The following is an 18,265-nucleotide window of genomic DNA, read 5'->3' as shown; positions in this document are numbered from 1 at the left end:
TTTCATATATATATATAGTTTATAGTTTATAAAAATAAGGCATCAACCAAATAATTCTAATAAAAAATAATTGGAGGTGGATGCTTATTAGAAGACATGATTCATCAGTAGAAATACACCAACAGTCCAACACCCCACCTTTGTCGTATGTTGCATAACATCACATCATATAGATATATCATATTATGGAATACGATTCACTTAATATTTTATTTGCTAGTGCGATAATTAAGAAACATTCATAGAATGTCTTGTGCAGGCCGGACCGATATGAGTTTCAAGAGAGATTTTTTTTTTTTTTTGAACGGCTGAGTTTCGAGAGAGATTAAGTCCATTCCATTTATTGGACGGACTCAGTTATGTAACAACCCCGACACCTTTGCAATGCCATTTTGCGGTGGTGCGGTTGGTCGGAGGGGGAGAGAGGGATGCCGTGGTGCGGTGGGTCTATGGTGGTTGGTCGATCGAAGAGAGAGAGAGGGGGGGGGGGGGGGGGGGGGGACCGAGGGTGAGTGAGGGATGGAAATAAACGATAAATGAATAATGGTGCAGCTAGGGTTTCTTTGCCATTTATGATAGCCTTTGGATGGATTAGGTATTTACCGAAATGCCTTTTGTAGGATGAAGGGTAGAGATTTATGTAGGCATGAGGATAAATCTAGAATATTGGTTATCTTTTGAATTCAATCACAGCTCTATTTTATTTTTATTATATTTTATACTCTTATTCTTAATTTTTCTTGGAATTTTTTTTTCTCTATATGTTTTTAGTATGTCTCCTTAAGATCCTTGATATTATGGTAAAATTTTGACCCATAAATTACAAATTTTTAGAAGGGGAAAAAACCCAGTTATACAAAACCTATATCCAATGCCTGTTAATGTTTGCTCAAATGGAAAACATTAATAGATTGGAATTCGAAACAGATGCTCTAGCTGCCTTCCAGCTCTTTTCGGCAAAGAACATTGACAATCATCCGTTGAGTAACGTGATTTTCAAATGCAGGGTTCTAATGCAACGCTTTGACAGCATCACCATCAACCACATGTTCCGCGAAGCAAACAAATGCGCCGACGCTTTGACAAGTGATACCCCGGTCTTAGTGGGGGAAATTTTCTACTATCTTTACATTCCGTATTGTATTGTTAATTAATTTTATTTAGACTCTATCGGGGTGGAATACCCAGAGATGTACTATCTTTAATTTAGTAACCAAAAAAAAAGTCCTGTTATTCACAAAGAAGGTTTAAAGAGAACCACGCAAGAAAAAACGCGTTTGGGCCCATTCCGAGTCCTACAAAAATTTAGAAAAATATCCATAAATTTTTGAATATTATTTTATGGGGCCCTATAAAAAATCAGCTTCAACGAACATGGTAAGTATTACTTTTGGATTCGTAGGGTCGAAGTACTGTTGATTGAAGCATGTTGATTTTGGAGACTCTACGCTTGTACAAGAAAGTCTCCAAAATCACATTTTTAATTCCGAAATTCTAACCCTTATCCATTGAAGCATGTTGATTTTGGAGACTCTACGCTCTAAGGGTGTACAAGAAAGTCCTATTATCCTCTATTCCTCTTTGTTTTGCTCATTGCCATAATGTCACTTTGCTTAGATCAAGTCCAGTGGCCTGAAAAAGGCTTACCTGATGCCGAAAAAATGGCAAAATTTTGCAAAAAATGGTGCCCCGATGGTGTGAATTTTGCTGTCATTTTTTGCTTTGGCCATTTATCATGCCATTTTCTCTCAAAAATGGCACTGAGAATCGCTTTGCCATTTATGTGCCACATCATCAAACCCGACAACCAATTTCAAATGGCATTGCTCTATCGCACCATTGATAGTAGTTAGTTGTAAAAGGGATACTATGCAAATTTTGAAAAAACAATGGCATTGGAAACGACATTACACCCACAACGTCATTTTTTGGCAAATGTCATTATTCATTGCCAAAACGGCAATGGCTCGAGACATTTTGGCTTAACCATTGGACTTGCTCTTAGTAAGGAAATGCCCATGTGAAACATAAATCCTTGAATCTTATTCCACAATTTTCACATCATTTCAATGCCGATCCCAAAAAAAAAGCTCCAATATTGACTACAAGTGAAGAGAAAGTGACAAAGAAACATCACAGAAACACAACTCAACAGACCTTTTCCCTTGGAGGGGAAACCATAGTGTAGTTGAAAGGCGAAAGAACTAAACGATGAGAAACTGAGATGCTAAAAACTAAGAAAAGAGCTTGATCTCTGTATGGAACATGAGTAGCATAGCGCATATTATGGGGGTGCTCGAAGCCTGAACTTAGAAACCGAACGAGAGCGACTGACTGCGTGCACATCCACTGTCACACAGAGTAAAGAAATGGAACTGGACCAGAAGCGACAGCTTGGAAACCCCCCTCAAGAGTGACAGTTTCCCCAGAATGCCTCCATAGCCCAGGTGGTTGCCATTCTAGCAGCAGCTGCTTCACCAATGAAATGAGACCGTTCAAGGGCTCCGGCTCACAATAGATCATGACCTCTGTTCCGAGAGCAACTATCTCAGCCTCGATTTTATTGATGTCGAAAGGAGCATAGAGACTTGATTGAACTGTGCTTGGCAAGGGGGAATAAAAGTAGCACCCTTTTCGAGCTCCATCAACCCATTATTCCTCAGAGAGTTCATGCTCCCGCGAGTGTCCACGACCATTGTTGCGAGTGTCCACGACCATTGTTCAAAAGCTATTTGTTTTACGATACATTCATGTTTTGATTCAGAATTCGCAATTGTAAACCCTGAATCAAAAGTCAAAAGAATGGATCAAGCTCATTTACATGGGACCTAAGGTGAATCCAAAAAATTTATATGTACAAATTCGGTGAAAATGAGTAGAGGCTCACGTGCCCCACATATAGCCCATTTAGTTTAGCGGAAAGCCGGAAACGCACGCTAAATTGTGGATGGATCGAGCCCTTCGGGTTTAGACGGCAACGGTTGGGTAACGTGGCGGGGATGGGCGGTAGCGGCAACGGGATTACCGGAAGAGGAAGGTGATTTACGAGGAGGATGGCCAAGGATTCGATCGGTTACCTGAGATCCCACAATAATACAGGGTGTGATCAGGTGTTGTCATATCTATTTTCTTAAAAATAAATTCACTGAAATGACTTCCGATCATGAAATAACCGGCGTGCAATCGATATGATTTTTGACATGATTTATCTTCTTGACAAGCTTTATAACTTGAACAGCTCCGATCGTACAAATAAACCGGAATGAGTTCACAATTTACCGATTAAACTTTGCAGTCCGGAGCATTAATGGTCCGACGTCGTTTCGAAACACATAGCTTTGCTCCGGTGCGGCCAAGTCTATTCTCCGAAAAAAAAATTCACATCAATCATCTCCGATTATGAACTAATCGGCCTTTGATCGATATGATTTTTGATATGGTTTATCTTCTTGATAGGTTCTACATGTTGAATAGTTTCGATCGTAAAAATAAACTGGAATGAGCTCACAATTTACCAATTACGTCGTTCTAAAGACTTCTCAGGTTGAAGATGAGAAGTCACAATGAAACCAGGCGACGCCGTTTTCGAGTACCTCGCGTCTCTTGAGCGCGAGTTTGTAATGGGTACTTAACCTGAAAACCACCAGTTGTCGTCCCCATTTGTCCCGAGATTTATCGAACAACGCTACTGCTCCGGCGACGATGGGCGGCCGCCGATGGGAATAGGTACGCGTCATTTAACTTAACTCATCTTAGTTGTGGAGGTTTGGTAGTGAAAATGAAGCGCTTTGCGTTAAAGTGATCTGAACAAGAAAATTGCTGGTTCCCTTAGTTACCTCAGAATGGTTGAGCTTCAGTTGCGTAGGAAGATATATGCTCCATAAGTTATCAAAATTAAGAATTTGCACCGTTAGTTTTGAATTGTTTATTGGTAAAGGTTAAGAGCAAGTCTGTGTTCTGCCCCAAGTCACATAATGCACGAGCGCAGACTATTTTGAAGGATTATGTGACTAGGATTCTACCAAATGCCATGCCAAAAGCCGAAACTCGGGATCGAGAATGAAAAACCCTCTTCACCAATGTGAAAATTTGGCGTTTTTCAAACTTGCTCCATCACCTTCAAACTGTTAGAAAGGTGGTTGCGGAGGAGAAGAAGGGTGGGTACACCAAAATGGCATTGCAGAGGTGGAGCAACCCTGACATTTCTTTGACAAGATGACACTTTTAGCTAGTCAAAAAATGGCTTGGGCAATGCCAGTTTGGCACCAACGGGTAGACTTGCTCTAAGTCAATTTTCAAACAAAATTTAGGGAAGATAAATGACTGGGTGAAAGTCCAATTGAATTAGTGTTGCATTACCTTCATCTAATTTCTACAAGGGAAAATTTGGGAAGTGGTGCCGACTGTATGGACTATCTAGCTCAAATATATGCGTTGAGAGCTTTTTTCTAGATTTGTGTGATCCTATAGTAACGGACCATCTTGCTCAAATATCTATGCTTGAGAGCTTTTTTCTGTTTGGTTGCTGTATGTAATCAATAATGGCCAAATGGAACTTCAGAGGCTTAAAGAACTTGCCTGTGTTGTTGGAAAACGGAGGCTCTTGTTGGATCTAAGCTGCAGAAAGAAGATAGGGAGGTTTTTTTATGCTAGAACTAGATACTGTTGAGATTTGGGAAGTGGCGCCGACTATATTACTTTCCTTTACAGTGGGTTCTATTATGTATGGGCATCTCCAACCCTTGAATCAAATTCAACGTTGATGGGCAACCCTTGAATCAAATTCAACGTTGATGAAAAATGGGTACACAGAGCTCCAATCTTGTCATCGAACTTTTATCAAATCCAGGGAGAACCAAACCTCTCAGCGAATCAAGGATGAACAGAATCTTCATCAAATCTGTAAATGCTTTAATATGTAAGTGCTTTAATTTGATATCATATGTGATGAAATCCTTAAAAGATTAATGTTTGGAGATGATTTTACGTGTGTCATTTTACTGTCGATTTTAATGGTGAGACCAATGAAGCCAATTGTAATTTTCGATTGTTTGAGTTTAGAGAAATGATGTGTAGACATCAACTGATAGTGTTCCATGATAGGGGAGTTCAAAGAGTACTTGATAAGTATGTTTTGAGAAGGTGGAGAAAAAATGTCAAAAGGGTCCACACTAAAATTGGAATAACCTATGATAACTCATCAAATACAATTGAAGCATGTCGGCATGAGAACATGCACAATCTCTTTAATGAGGTAGCCGATTTGGCGGAAGATTGTCAAGAGAAGTACGATAAGGTGATGGGATGGCCGCGGGAGCTAAAATAAAGTTGATTGAATCTTCAGTTGTTTGTGGAAGTAATATGGTTTCCAGTGCTACTAATGATTCCTTTTCACTTGAAGATGGAGTTCTACCTTCCAAAGAGAGCAGGATCATCCTTAACCCGAAACCTCTTCGTCGAAAAGGAAGATTGCTAAAAGAAAGCAAGGTGTTGTTGAAAAAATTGGTTAGAAGAAAAGAGAACAAAAAAAAAAAAAAAAGACATTGTCCAACGAAAAAGCTAAGGTATAACTTTTTATTTATTTGTTGCTTACTTGTTAATATGGACATATACATATCTTGGATGAATGGTTACTAGTTATATTGTTTTACTCATTTCAGGAGGTGAGGAGAATGCGGATGGCCTGTGTTTGGGACACAAGAGAGTGTTGTAATGTTAAACTTCTTTTTTGTTTGGCAAAGTTACCAAGCTACATGGGACAATTAATATGGCCAAACATGATGCCCCAAAATCTGCAACCAAATATGGCACAAGGCGGAACCATCCTCCCATTTTCCCCAAGTTTTTGCCCAACAAGAGCAGGCTTTGGCCAATTTTTTAACGACTTCCCAACTTCATGAAGCAGCATCAACATGCCGAGTTTACTCAATAGTAAGTTTGGAGAGGACAATCAAGTATTACGGGTAGTCAAGTTTGGGGAGGAGGACAGTCAAGTTTAATGGAAAGTCAAGGGCAGGGTTGGGGAGGAGGACAAAAAAGTTTTATAGAAATAATGAATGCAAGGAATCAGTGCGAAGAGTAGAAGACTTGCTTATTGATATAGGGAGTTTCTTTGTATTTTGTTAGAAACTAATTTATAGTTATTCTCTCATTCATGTTTTGTGGTGAAGAAAAAATTAGATGATCAAATTTGCATGAATATGTTTGGACAACAAAAATACGAATTTCACACCCTCATGAAGTGTTTGTATCAGTTTGTTTAATGAAAAAGGTGTCAGGTTCAATGTTGGTAAAAGTTGTGTATGCATTTCAGTTTTGAGTTTCTAGAAATTGAGTTTTCTATCATTTTAGTTTTGAGTTTCAACGTTGGTAACACTTGCTTCATGATTAGGTGCTGGAAATTGAGTTTTTGGAGTGCTGAAATTGAGTTTCTTGCCATGCCGTGTGTTTGTGTCTGCGTGTCCTCGTGTCGTGCCCGTGTCCGTTTACATGTCCTTGTCGTGTCCATTTCCTTATGTCGTGTCCGTGTCTGCGTGTTGTCGTGTCGTGTCCGTGTTCTTGAACATGCCCATGTCCGTGTCGTGTTAGTTACCTTAGCTTGAACTTGTCCCCTATCTTAAAAGTAATCTGTAATTAGGGTTGGCTAATGGTGTTGATCAAAAATAGAGAAAGATATAGCCAGATTGTCAGCATGGCCACATCAGGTTGATCAAGATATAGCCAGATATAGCCATGGTGTTGATCAAAATTTACCAAGTATATGTATCTGAATGGAATACCCATTTTCAACTCAACTGTGCAGGAAGAATAAAAACTCCTTCCCTGCTATATGAATTTGAATACCCATTTGGTGATGCATTCCCTGCTATATGAATTCGAATACCCATTTGGTGATGCGTATATAACGCAGCTTGAGTAGTAAAGTTTTCTGCTGTGAATGCAGTATCGCACATTCAGCTGTGAAATTTAGGGTCAAAGATTTGACTCCCAATTTATACACGCAAATTTGAAAGGAACACCACAAGAATTCCAACATCACAAATGCCGCAACCATTTTCATGACAAATCTTCATTCCATTCATTCATAAACCAGTACAAACACATGTCTATTAGCCATGAACATTATTGCAGCAAAACTAAAAGGCGTTCGCTTCCTTATTGCAGCATAACTAATGTCAATTAACCTTGACCATCAGTGCTACCTTCGTGCTTCACTACTACTATTGACTCTAGTTCATACTTTACATTCTACAAGGTAACACTTCACGTTCTGCTTCCTTATTGTTTGTGGTTTCGCTAACTTCTGCAAGATGCGTTCGCTTCTGAAGAAAATGTATTGTTTCAGCTGAGCAACTGTCAACTATCATTTTTCTTAGGCTTCAACAGCATTAGCAAAACGAGACATCCATACATAGTGTGTCGAATTAACTCAAAACAGGTGTTCAGGTTCACTGCCAAACAGTCCTCGAGTCCATCTCGTCACTCACCTGTACAAAAGCGCAACAAAAAAAAAAAAAACTATTTAACACGATTTCAAGCATACAACTCAAAACTAGAAATCTAAGTTTTTTAAATCAAGAGACAAGCCTATGAAAGGCTAGAAATATTATTGATATACTCAAGAATACTTCAACTTCGTATTCCAAGTTCAATCAGTTATTCTTGTTGCATTTTCCATATCAGTTAAGACAAAAGAAAATCTATATGATGATAATTCATTAATCAACTCCCAAACAGAGGCTGAAACAGTTCCTAATGTCCAGTTGCTACACGATCTTTAGATCACAATAAACTGCTAAACATTTCAACCATCACTTGATGTCAAATGATGAGCAATCTCTTCTAGGATATTCAAACCAGTATGGTATAAATGATTGCATGCCATAAATTGAAATAAAAAGATGTTCTATGCCTGGAGCACTATGTTTCTGTACCCAAATGAAAAGAAAAAGGGAAATTGTGAGAGAATGACTGAGGTACCTCGAACAGTAGTATCTGTTTTAAGCTTTCAGCTTCCAATGCTCAACACAATTCTCCAGTAGTTACACAATACAACCAAGACTGACTGGTGGTGGTACTAGACAATTTAACCTCCCTCAAATCTCATGTGACGGAGGGCAGATGTGTAGGGGAGAATCTGCAATAGGTCCATCTCCCTTCTTTCTCTGTTAATGAGTAAGAATCATGAGATTTTGCACGCCATGTCACAGTACTGACTCGTAGTTAAAGGAGATGAGCAAATATTATTGTAGTGAATAACCATAGCCGCCTGATCCTACACGCATAAAGATCAAGAAGTACATATCAGAGATATCAGAAACATACTTGCTCTTGTTGCTAAAGACTTGTCAAAGGAGAATGGCTCTAGTTCGGAAACTTTCCTTCGCGAAAACGGTAAAATTTTGTCCTTTGTGGCTCTATAGCTTCCATGATTGCTTGAGTTGAGTCACAAAGCAGAATATGGTAAAAAATTAATTAGAGGCTCAGTTTCGGGAAAGCCAGACATTAGTGTGAGAACTCAAGCAGTGGTGACTATTTTATCCTGGTTGGTAAGGAATGGTTTTGCTCCCAGAGATGATTTAATTGCATCTTTAGCAACTAAATGGCTTGTTCTCCAAGAGGTCGCAAGTTCAAATCTAATGAATGCCAAAAATTCCAAACGTTGTGGCCACTGAAGGTTTGCTCGGCCGTTAACTTCAAAGCCTCGAAATAAGACGAGATGCACGCAAACTTGTTCGCACATTCGAATATTAAAAAAAAAAATCACTAATGGCCAGTCTAGAACTACTACTGAAGTACGAAGCTGATAAAAATTATTCATTCCAAAGAGAGAAAAATTAATTGGAAGCTAAAAGTACTGACGTAGTTAAATAGAGGAGTCAACTCGGAGAACGGATCGGCAGAGTGGGGAACTCACCTGTGAACTCAAGGTTTGTTTTGAAATGAAAGTGATCTATTGTGAGAGAATGAACTCTCTCATGAAGCGTGAAGTGTGAAATAAGTACTTAAAAAAATAAGAATCTTAACCGAACTGAGCCACTTATCAACATTCAACACACTCGAAGTGAAAAAAAAATGTCTGAAATTCGGCAACACCTTTACTCTCTCACCATCTCCAAACAGTTCTCCTAGGCATAAGCAGCACTCCCATTCATCGACGGCTTTCATTTTCGATGACCTGTGCCGCAACACGATTGAAAAGCTCTTCGCTTTCGCTAAATGAAATAGACTAAATGGACTAAAACATATGTTTTCACAAATTTTTAGACATTTCTAGACATGTCATTCTGGCCACTTACATCAACTAAAATAGTACAAATTAGCGAAAACAACTTGTCTATGGCCACATATATATAGTCTATTTAGTTCAGCGGAGACTCGCACTAAATTGTGGATGAATCGAGCCCTTCAGGTTTTGATGGAGGCGCGTGGGTAATGTGGCGGGATGAAGTGTGGGCGGCATGGCGGCAGCGGTAGCGGGATTACAGGAAGAGGAAGGTGATTACGCGGAGTATGGCAATAGATTCGATCGATTTACCTGACACTCAGATCCCATAATAATACTGGGTGTGATTCGGTGCTGACATATCCATTTTCTTAAAAATAAATTTACCGAAATGACCTCCGATTATGAACTAATCGGCATCCGATCAATATGATTTTTGACAAGATCTATCTTCTCAACAAGCTTTATAACTTGAACAGATCCGATCGTACAAATAAACTGGAATGAGTTCACAATTTACTGATTAAACTTCGCACTCCGGAGCATTAATGGTGCGATGTCATTTCGAAACACATAGCTCCGCTCCGGTGCGGCCAAGTCTATTCTCCGAAAAATAAATTCACACTGATCATCTCCGATTATAAACTAATCGGCATTCGATTGATGTGATATTCGATATGGTTTATCTTCTTGATGGGTTCTACATGTTGAACAATTTCGATGGTAAAAATAAACTGAAATGAGCTCACAATTTACCAATTACGTCGTTCTAAGGACTTCTCAGGTGGAAGATGCGAAGTCCCAATGACACCTGACGACGTCGTTTTTGGGTACCTCGCGTCTCTTAAGCGCGTGTTCGTAATGGGTACAAACCCAAACACCAGTCGTCGTCCCCATTTGCCCCGAGATTTATTGAACAACGTTACTGCTCCGGCGACGATGGGCGTGTAAGCAAGGGTCATTAATTAGTTAGTTTGTTAGTGAGTTGTTAAGCAGAATTAGTTGATAGTTATCGTGTAAAAGATGAGCTGGCATTCGGTTAGTCTTAGTGGTTATCTGTATAAGTGGGAACAGGTACGCTTCATTTAACATAACTCATCTTTAGTTGTGGAAGTTTGCGTTAAAGTGATCTGAACGAAAGAATTGCTGGTTCCCTCAGTTACCTCAGAATGGTTGAGCTTCGGCTACGTAGGAAGATATATGCTCCATAAGTAATCATAATTCAGAATTGGCACCGTTAGTTTTGAACTTTTTATTGGTAAAAGGTTAAGAGCAAGTCTGTGTTCTGCACTAAGTCACATAATGCGCGGGCTGGTTCGGGAGCGCGAACGTGAAAGCGTCTCTCAAAAACCTCCCATAAACAACTAAAATTCGCAAGTGCGAGGAGTGAGAGCGCGAGCATAGAGCAAGGAAAGATGGTTGCGGAGGGGAAGGAAAGGTGGCATCCAAAATGAAAAACTCTCTTCACCTTTGTCAAAATTGGCGATTTTTAAACTGTTAGAATGGTGGTTGTGGAGGGGGAGGAGGGTGGTTAAACCAAAATGGCATTGCAAAGGTGGAGCAACCCTGTCAATTTTTTTGACAAGATGACATAGCCCTATTAAAGCGGGTGGGTTAGCAAGTGCGTGTGTGCCATTGCTTATAACTAGTCGTAAAGCCTATTTTATTTAATTGTAGATCTTAAGGTATGGTAAGACTAATTATTTTCCCTCTATATTTCAAAAAACTGTCAAATTGCTCACAAGCTCCGCCACCGCACCCAATTCATTTGAAGACAGGTTTAAGATGGGAGAGAATGACTATACAGATGAGTCCCTAGTTCTACTGCCAATTTCAAGACTCGTACTCGCAGCAGACATAGCACACTTTCGACACCAATTTCATGCCGAAAATACAAACCCCGGAACCAACGAACTGCAAAAAAATGGCGAAAACAACTTTTCCAGGCTTGAGGGGAATAGCATCTAAGATTTTCATTGCTGCCAATTATGCACCATATATTCAAACACAAGTAGAGGAAGTTGAGAGATATATGAAACTGTACATAGCCTTTCTCACTTATCAGAATCTTCAAAACTCACTACTGACACGTTACGCAACAACTTGGGATCCCAAATGTTAATAAAGAAGAAAAACATTGGATTCTTTATACAAATTGGCCAAAGAAAGTACATGAGGAAGAGACTAACGAATGGAAGAAGCCGCAATAGGTTTCTCGAATTTGGTTTCTATGTTGTCGAAAGCTTGGTAGTAGTGAAGTGTATTCTTTGTAATTCACCAAAGATACAATTAGCCAATAAAAAATATACTAAGGATACATTTCCTGAAGATCGTTCAATACTTGCCACAAAAAAAAGTTGATCCAGTAGTCCTCAACCTATTCAACTCTGGCTTGACTCAACAGCGAGCGAGTATGTTCTCGACTGATACTCCGTAGCTCTGGCACAGTAAAACGCAAAAAGAGAAATAAGTATATGCTTGGATCATTAGTTGATAGCAAAGTGAAAAAAGGCCCATAGATGCACTAGTTATTACTATGTCTCCGAGTTTGACAGGTTCGTAGGTTCTCTCTAGATAATCCACGATCATCTTATAGTCCTCTGATCGCTTATCAACGGGAGAGAGAAATCAAACAGCCCAACTTCTGATATCTGTCGAACAAAGGGTCATCGAGCGTGGGACCACTCATGTCCCCTATGAGACGAGAAGCCACATTCATGTCTCTGACACTCTCAAACACTGCTGCAGCCTGCATAACAATATACAAACTCTCAAGTGACCGTAGGTATGATTATTGTAAAAGCTGTTGTACTTTAATGTATCAACATCCCATCTATCATACATGCTCCGCGAGGTCTTCATAGTCACGAAAGATGAAAGGCCTGGTAGATTGAAGGAGAGTGAACCATTTCATACTGAAATCCGACCATACAGCCGTCGCCTTTCGTCCCATCTCTTTCATTGTTCTAACTGTTTCTATGAATTGCAGCAGAACCACCTCACCTGATCATAGGTAGTGTCATTATCTCAGTCAAACTCTAGCGCAGAGAGAGAGAGAGAGTTACATCTTTTCAAATGGACATCAGTAAGCATCGCCAATGGGAGGTCAGGGGTGTCTAAGGCCATTTCCATCATTGCATACCTGTGACCAATACAAGGGATTAATAAAAAACAGAAAGAACAGCAAGACCGTTAGGTGGCCAAATAACTTGGGAATGTTTGGAGAATAAACCTGTAGGTGTACTGACAGCACAACACCTTCATCAAACTCATTACATATGGATCTAGTTTACAGTGCACCGCAGCAGGCCCCACCTGCCGAAAACTAAGCCCTCCGTGCCTAACATCAACTCCATCGTCCTATACAATCGCGAAGAAATTATTTCCGATGAGCTAACTCATAGAGAGAGTGTGTGCGCGTGCACGCCCAATAGAGAGGAAAAGAATACCATGTCGACTGGGTAAAACTTGAGCGGCTTCTTTTGAAACTTCTTCTCTCTTTCCCAAGGCTCGAATTCGTTTCCAGTTAGCTCCTCAAACAGCTTAACAAACTCCTTGACAGAACCGTCCACGTCATTTTCCTTTTCTTCCAGCCTTTCTTGTGCTCTTGTGACGTCATCACCAGCCCTCTCCCGTTCTTGTAGTACAGATGCAATCCCTCATCCGGCACCAGAATCAGTTGCATTACACAAAAGCTGCACCAAACACATTAAATAGTGTGATTAACTCCTTGGACAACCAATAACACAAGCCAACGATGAAAGGGCTATATAGTTACTCATTCACTTCTCGTCCTAGATCGCAAATGCGCAGTTGTACAATATCCCATCTTTCTCAAAAATTTGCCCTCCTTCCTCTTGTAACTTAGAATCCTTGTGGCCGGACTCCTCTCTTCCCATATACTTTGAGCTGCACATACACCGGCAATTATGCAAGACGAGAAAAGGAATATGGTATCAATTTAACAAACTGTTTAATGCAAATAGGAAAGACAGAATGTAAAAGCTACCTCGGATTTGAGGGTATCTTCCTTGTCCCCTAAAATTGCTCTTGCTTCCACCAAAAGGTCTCTAGAGATATCATGCATAATCCTCCAGAGGCTGAGGCTGTCCCTTCTCTATGCTATCAATTAACCAAGCTTCGCTTACTATGGGTATGCCCCTCTCCCTGTCAAAGATAAAGCCAATAGGTCGAACAAAGCCGCAAATTGTTGCCAATTCTTTAGAAGAAGACTTAATAAGTTATAGACAGACAAGCAAACTTGGGAGGAATATACAAAATTGTGCACAATACTTGTTAGGACTCAGGTCCGCTCCGTTCCGCTCCAGCATCTAGCATTCTTTCTAGAACTCCTTAGTATCTCTTCATACTTAACATATGAGTCATAGTTCTAACACTACTTGTATTTTTTTTCCTCGAGAGAAACGGGATTGAAGCCATTTTTTGAGGGTCATATGCCAATATAATAGAATAATACATTAAACTTATTTCTTTGGCATTCATATCATTTCCCTTTGCTGTGGTGTCTAAATCATTTATACAAACAATTGACGGTTTAGAGTTGAGAGGACTTAACAATGCATCTGCAAATTTGATCGAGCCACCACGTTCAACTTCAGCAGGGGTTGTTACCAGACAAGTTACACCTGCAAAGTCGATCGAGTCCAAAAGTCAGTTTAAAAATGTATGATGCTCATTAATCGAAACAACAAAAACTTCTCGGAGATTCGGGAATTACCACTAACTGAATCGAAACTTTCCCTCCACGTTTTTCAATCTCAGATTTCCAGTATTGCTGCAAAGAAATGTGTAAACCACGATAAACTACGAAAACTTGCATCACATTTCCTGATGGCCAGACAATGGAAACCATATGTCGACATGCGTGTATGAAATAAGAATATATACATGTGTTCGAGAAAGACGACCCGATAAAGCCATCCCCATCCCAGCAAAAAGTTTGTCTGCGGTTCCCGTTCTCCTCTTCTGTTGCCTTCTCTTCCGGTTGTGATCCTCTATGAACTACATTATAGGATAAAGATGGGAGAATGTTTAGAACGCAAAACCACCATCATTATTACAATCAATATTCGCAAAATGGGAACGCAAATAAGTATTGAGGCTTACATTGGAAACAGCCTTATTTTGAATCGATTCAGGAATTTCGATTGGTTCCTCTCTCCTCGGCGGGTCCTTGGTGCTGAAGGTGCAAGTTGACCATTCACTGTAATCTCCTCTACAGGCATATTTGGTACCAGTCCACTCCAAACGGCTGCCACAAATAGGACATTTGTCTAGTGCCCCATGAAATAACATGTTGAGGCTGTTCATAGATAACATTTAGTTTGTTTCAACACATACAGTCATTCATTTATATGGAAAACGTTGTGGCCAATAGGCCCCAAAGTATTTTACATTTATATGTAGTGCCTCTTGGATTATGAGGAAACTCTTTAGACTTAAGAGAGTTGAGTTAGCCCCTGATCGAATACAAAATTGGCAATGGAAACTCCAATTTTCTTTGGGTTGAGAATTGGTCCCCTTTGGGTCCTCCATACAAGAGGTTTGGAATGATATAGTCTATAACCTGGGGAGATCCTCACTGGCCAAGGTATCTTCTATAATTCATTATGGGCAATGGAGGTGGCCTAGGATATCGAATAGAATCGCCCAACAAATCATTGCCCAAAACCCTTCAAGCCTGCAACCTTGAGATTGACAAGGAAGATTCTGTGTGGCGGATGCCTCATGCTAGTGGAAATACACTGTTAAGTATGCACCGGATGCCATTAGGCATAAGTACCCCAAGAAGGAATTAATTATATTCAGTCATATGGACCAGTAAGGAGGTGCCAAGATGGTCTTTTATTCCATGGCTGCGTGTTCAACAGAGACTTGAGTATGATGGATAGACATGCTGGCTCGGGATTGGATGTTCAGGAAACATGTCTTATGCAATGGGGATAACAAGAATCATCACCATCTGTATTTTTTATTGTCCTTACTCTCTTAGTGTTTGGAAGCAGTCGACGAATAAAAATGTGGCTAGGAATGTTCCTAGTGGTTTGGATGACGTAGTGGCTATGGATTTTCCTAGTGGTTTTTATTGTCCCACTCTCTTTGGCTGCTGCTGTATTCTGCTTATGGTGTGAAAGGAATCAAAGGGTGTTCCAAAACAAAGCAAGCTCTGTAGAGATGGTGATAGGCAACATTGTCAATGCCATCAGACAATTTGTGCGTCCATTGTGAAATGTGAAGTCTTCTCTCATGAATAAAGAGCTGTGTGTGGCCTATGGGGGCTGTCTGAGCAGATTATGTAGCCATCATAGGTGCTTAGTTTGCTATGTTCAATGCTCCCAGTTTAGGCTAGTATGTTCTGGCCTTCTGCTGTTGTTCTGCTAGTGACTAGGTTGTTTTTTTTTCCTATGCTAGTTTTTCTTGTTTGGTTGGCTGTTATCTGGGGATGCCACTGTGCCTTTGTATTTCTTGGTTTGGTCTTCCAATGAAATGTACATTTATCAATTAACACACACTAACAAAAAGTATTTTACACCCGCATGTTTAGAAAGCAACAGACACACACACACCCCGCCTCCACAGAGCACGTAAACTGTTGAGCAAAGTTGCATGCATTTTTTTTTTTTGGTCAAACGGAAAATCCAAGTTGCATGCATTTATCTGTTAGAACTTGTGACATTTTTAACCACAACAGAATATTTGGTTCCTTGTAAAACTGTTTCTGTACATCACGTAATATACATAACTTTCCCCAACAATATGTAACAAACTCACCATCTAAGGATGACATCCTCATTGGTTCCGGACGAATTCTGCTCATTGATTTCAAGAATTATGCGTATTTCCTCAACTGAGAGGTTTTCTCTCATGACTTTGCAGAACCTATCAAACTCTGCACCCACATCGCCCGTTTCGTAATCATTCTCAGGCTTCATCTTCTTGGGCAACCCCTCTCCCTCGGGGGACTTGCCACCTACCTTCTGCTTCCTTGTCACCATTCTCTCTTTGTAGTGGCCCGAATAAATGGGGCTCCGTACTGACTCCGAAGACATACCACCGAGTTCCGTACCGACCCCGGAAGCATATTACCGGGGGCTCCGTACCGACCCCGGAGACATACCACCGAGGGCTCCATACCGACCCCGGAAGCATATTACCGAGGGCTTCGTACCGACCCCGGAGACATATTACTGAGGGCACCCGAGGGCTCCGTACCGACCCCGGAGACATACCACCGAGGGCATCCGAGGGCTCCATACCGACCCCCGAAACAAGTACCGAGGGCTCCCGAGCAAGCCTCCTGCGCCTAATGAGACACATCATAGAGAAGAATCCTCGCGAAGGGCTGACCTGGCCATGTGCTCGGTAACCGCCTTATCCGGTGCGTCATCTATGATGTCACCCGAGGCCGTTACCCGAGCGTGACCTCCACGCGCTAGCTTGGAGGCCAAGCAAACCAAGATCTATAAATACAAAGGGACTCTAACCTAAAGAGGTAGGTCGTTCTACCCTAACCCTAATCCTGGACCTAAACCTCTCTCCTTACATCTAACTTGATCGTCGGAGGGTCACTGGGCTTCCACAGCCCTAGTGACTTGTTGCAGGTCCAGCAGCGGAGGCGTGGAGCAAACGGAGGAAGGAACCGGAATCCTCTCACGATCAAGATCCCGACAATTGGTGGAAAACGCCGACTAGTTCGTCTGAAGCATGAAATAACACTGTTTATTGCACTGTTCATGTTCTTCCCGAGGTCTATATTCTTTCCGAGGCCTTCGACGCTCTTCCCGTCACGGCCACCAACCCTAGTGACTTGTTGAAGGTTGAGCAGAGGACGCACGGAGCTGTAAGGAAGGAGCAAGGAGCGGAGCCCGAGCCGACTGATCCAAATCTGAACCCCGACACTCTTCATTGCCGGTTGAGTGAGAATGAGATCTTGTCTCATGAACCTATGCAACGTCACATAACGTCGATACCAAAAGTAAGTATGGCTCTTCTTGCACCTTTCTTTTTGAAGATCACACAAAACATGTCAAAAAATATCAAAATTATATGCTGCATTAAAGTAAGTATGGCTCAATTTGCATAGTTAGTTGTAAAAGGGATACTATGCAAATTTTGAAAAAACAATGGCATTGGAAACGACATTGCACCCACAACGTCATTTTTTGGCAAATGTCATTATTCATTGCCAAAAATGGCAATGGCTCGAGACATTTTGGCTTAACCATTGGACTTGCTCTTAGTGAGGAAATGCCCATGCGAAAACATAAATCCTTGAATCTTATTCCACAAATTTCACATCATTTCAATGCTGATCCATAAAAAGAAGCTCCAATCTTGACTACAAGTGAAGAGAAAGCGAGCCAAACAAAGAAACATCACAGAAACACAACTCAACAGACCTTTTCCCCAATTTTTGGAGGGGAAACCATAGTGTAGTTGAAAGGCGAAAGAACTAAACGATGAGAAACTGAGATGCTAAAAACAAAGAAAACAGCTTGATCTCTGTTTGGAACATGAGTAGCATAGCGCATATTATGGGGGCGCTCGAAGCCTGAGCAGAGAAACCGAACGAGGGTGACTGATTGCGTGCACATCCACTGTCACACAGAGTAAAGAAATGGAACTGGACCAGAAGCGACAGCTTGGAAACCCCCCTCAAGAGTGACAGTTTCCCAGCATGCCTCCATAGCCCAGGTGGTTGCCATTCTAGCAGCAGCTGCTTCACCAATGAAATATGAGACCGTTCAAGGGCTCCGGCTCACAATAGATCATGACCTCTGTTCCGAGCATTAGCAACTATCTCAGCCTCGATTTTATTGATGTCGAAAGAAGCATAGAGACTCGATTGAACTGTGCTTGGCAAGGGGGAAGAAAAGTAGCACCCTTTTCGAGCTCCATCAACCCATTATTCCTCAGAGAGTTCATGCTCCCGCGAGTGTCCACGACCATTGCTCAAAAGCTATTTGTTTTACGATACATTCATGTTTTGATTCAGAATTCGCAATTGTAAATTCTGAA

General features: G+C 41.0%; 1 long non-coding RNA gene and 1 pseudogene across 1 annotated transcript; both read right to left on the bottom strand.

Moving 5' to 3' along the window:
- Positions 1–11,623: 11,623 nt before the first annotated feature.
- Positions 11,624–16,244, bottom strand: LOC131336335 (protein ADP-ribosyltransferase PARP3-like; annotated as a pseudogene).
- A 1,262-nt stretch (positions 16,245–17,506) lies between these two features.
- LOC131298052 (uncharacterized) lies at positions 17,507–18,265 on the bottom strand. The gene is made up of 2 exons (XR_009190446.1): positions 17,813–18,265; positions 17,507–17,646 (listed from the first exon to the last, which is right to left on the bottom strand). It is a non-coding gene; the product is annotated as an uncharacterized LOC131298052 (long non-coding RNA).

Source organism: Rhododendron vialii, chromosome 8a, assembly GCF_030253575.1.
Source record: "Rhododendron vialii isolate Sample 1 chromosome 8a, ASM3025357v1".
Taxonomy (NCBI): domain Eukaryota; kingdom Viridiplantae; phylum Streptophyta; class Magnoliopsida; order Ericales; family Ericaceae; genus Rhododendron; species Rhododendron vialii.
The sequence above is the reverse complement of the archived record's forward strand: the minus strand, read 5'-3'. Positions and strand labels throughout refer to the sequence as shown.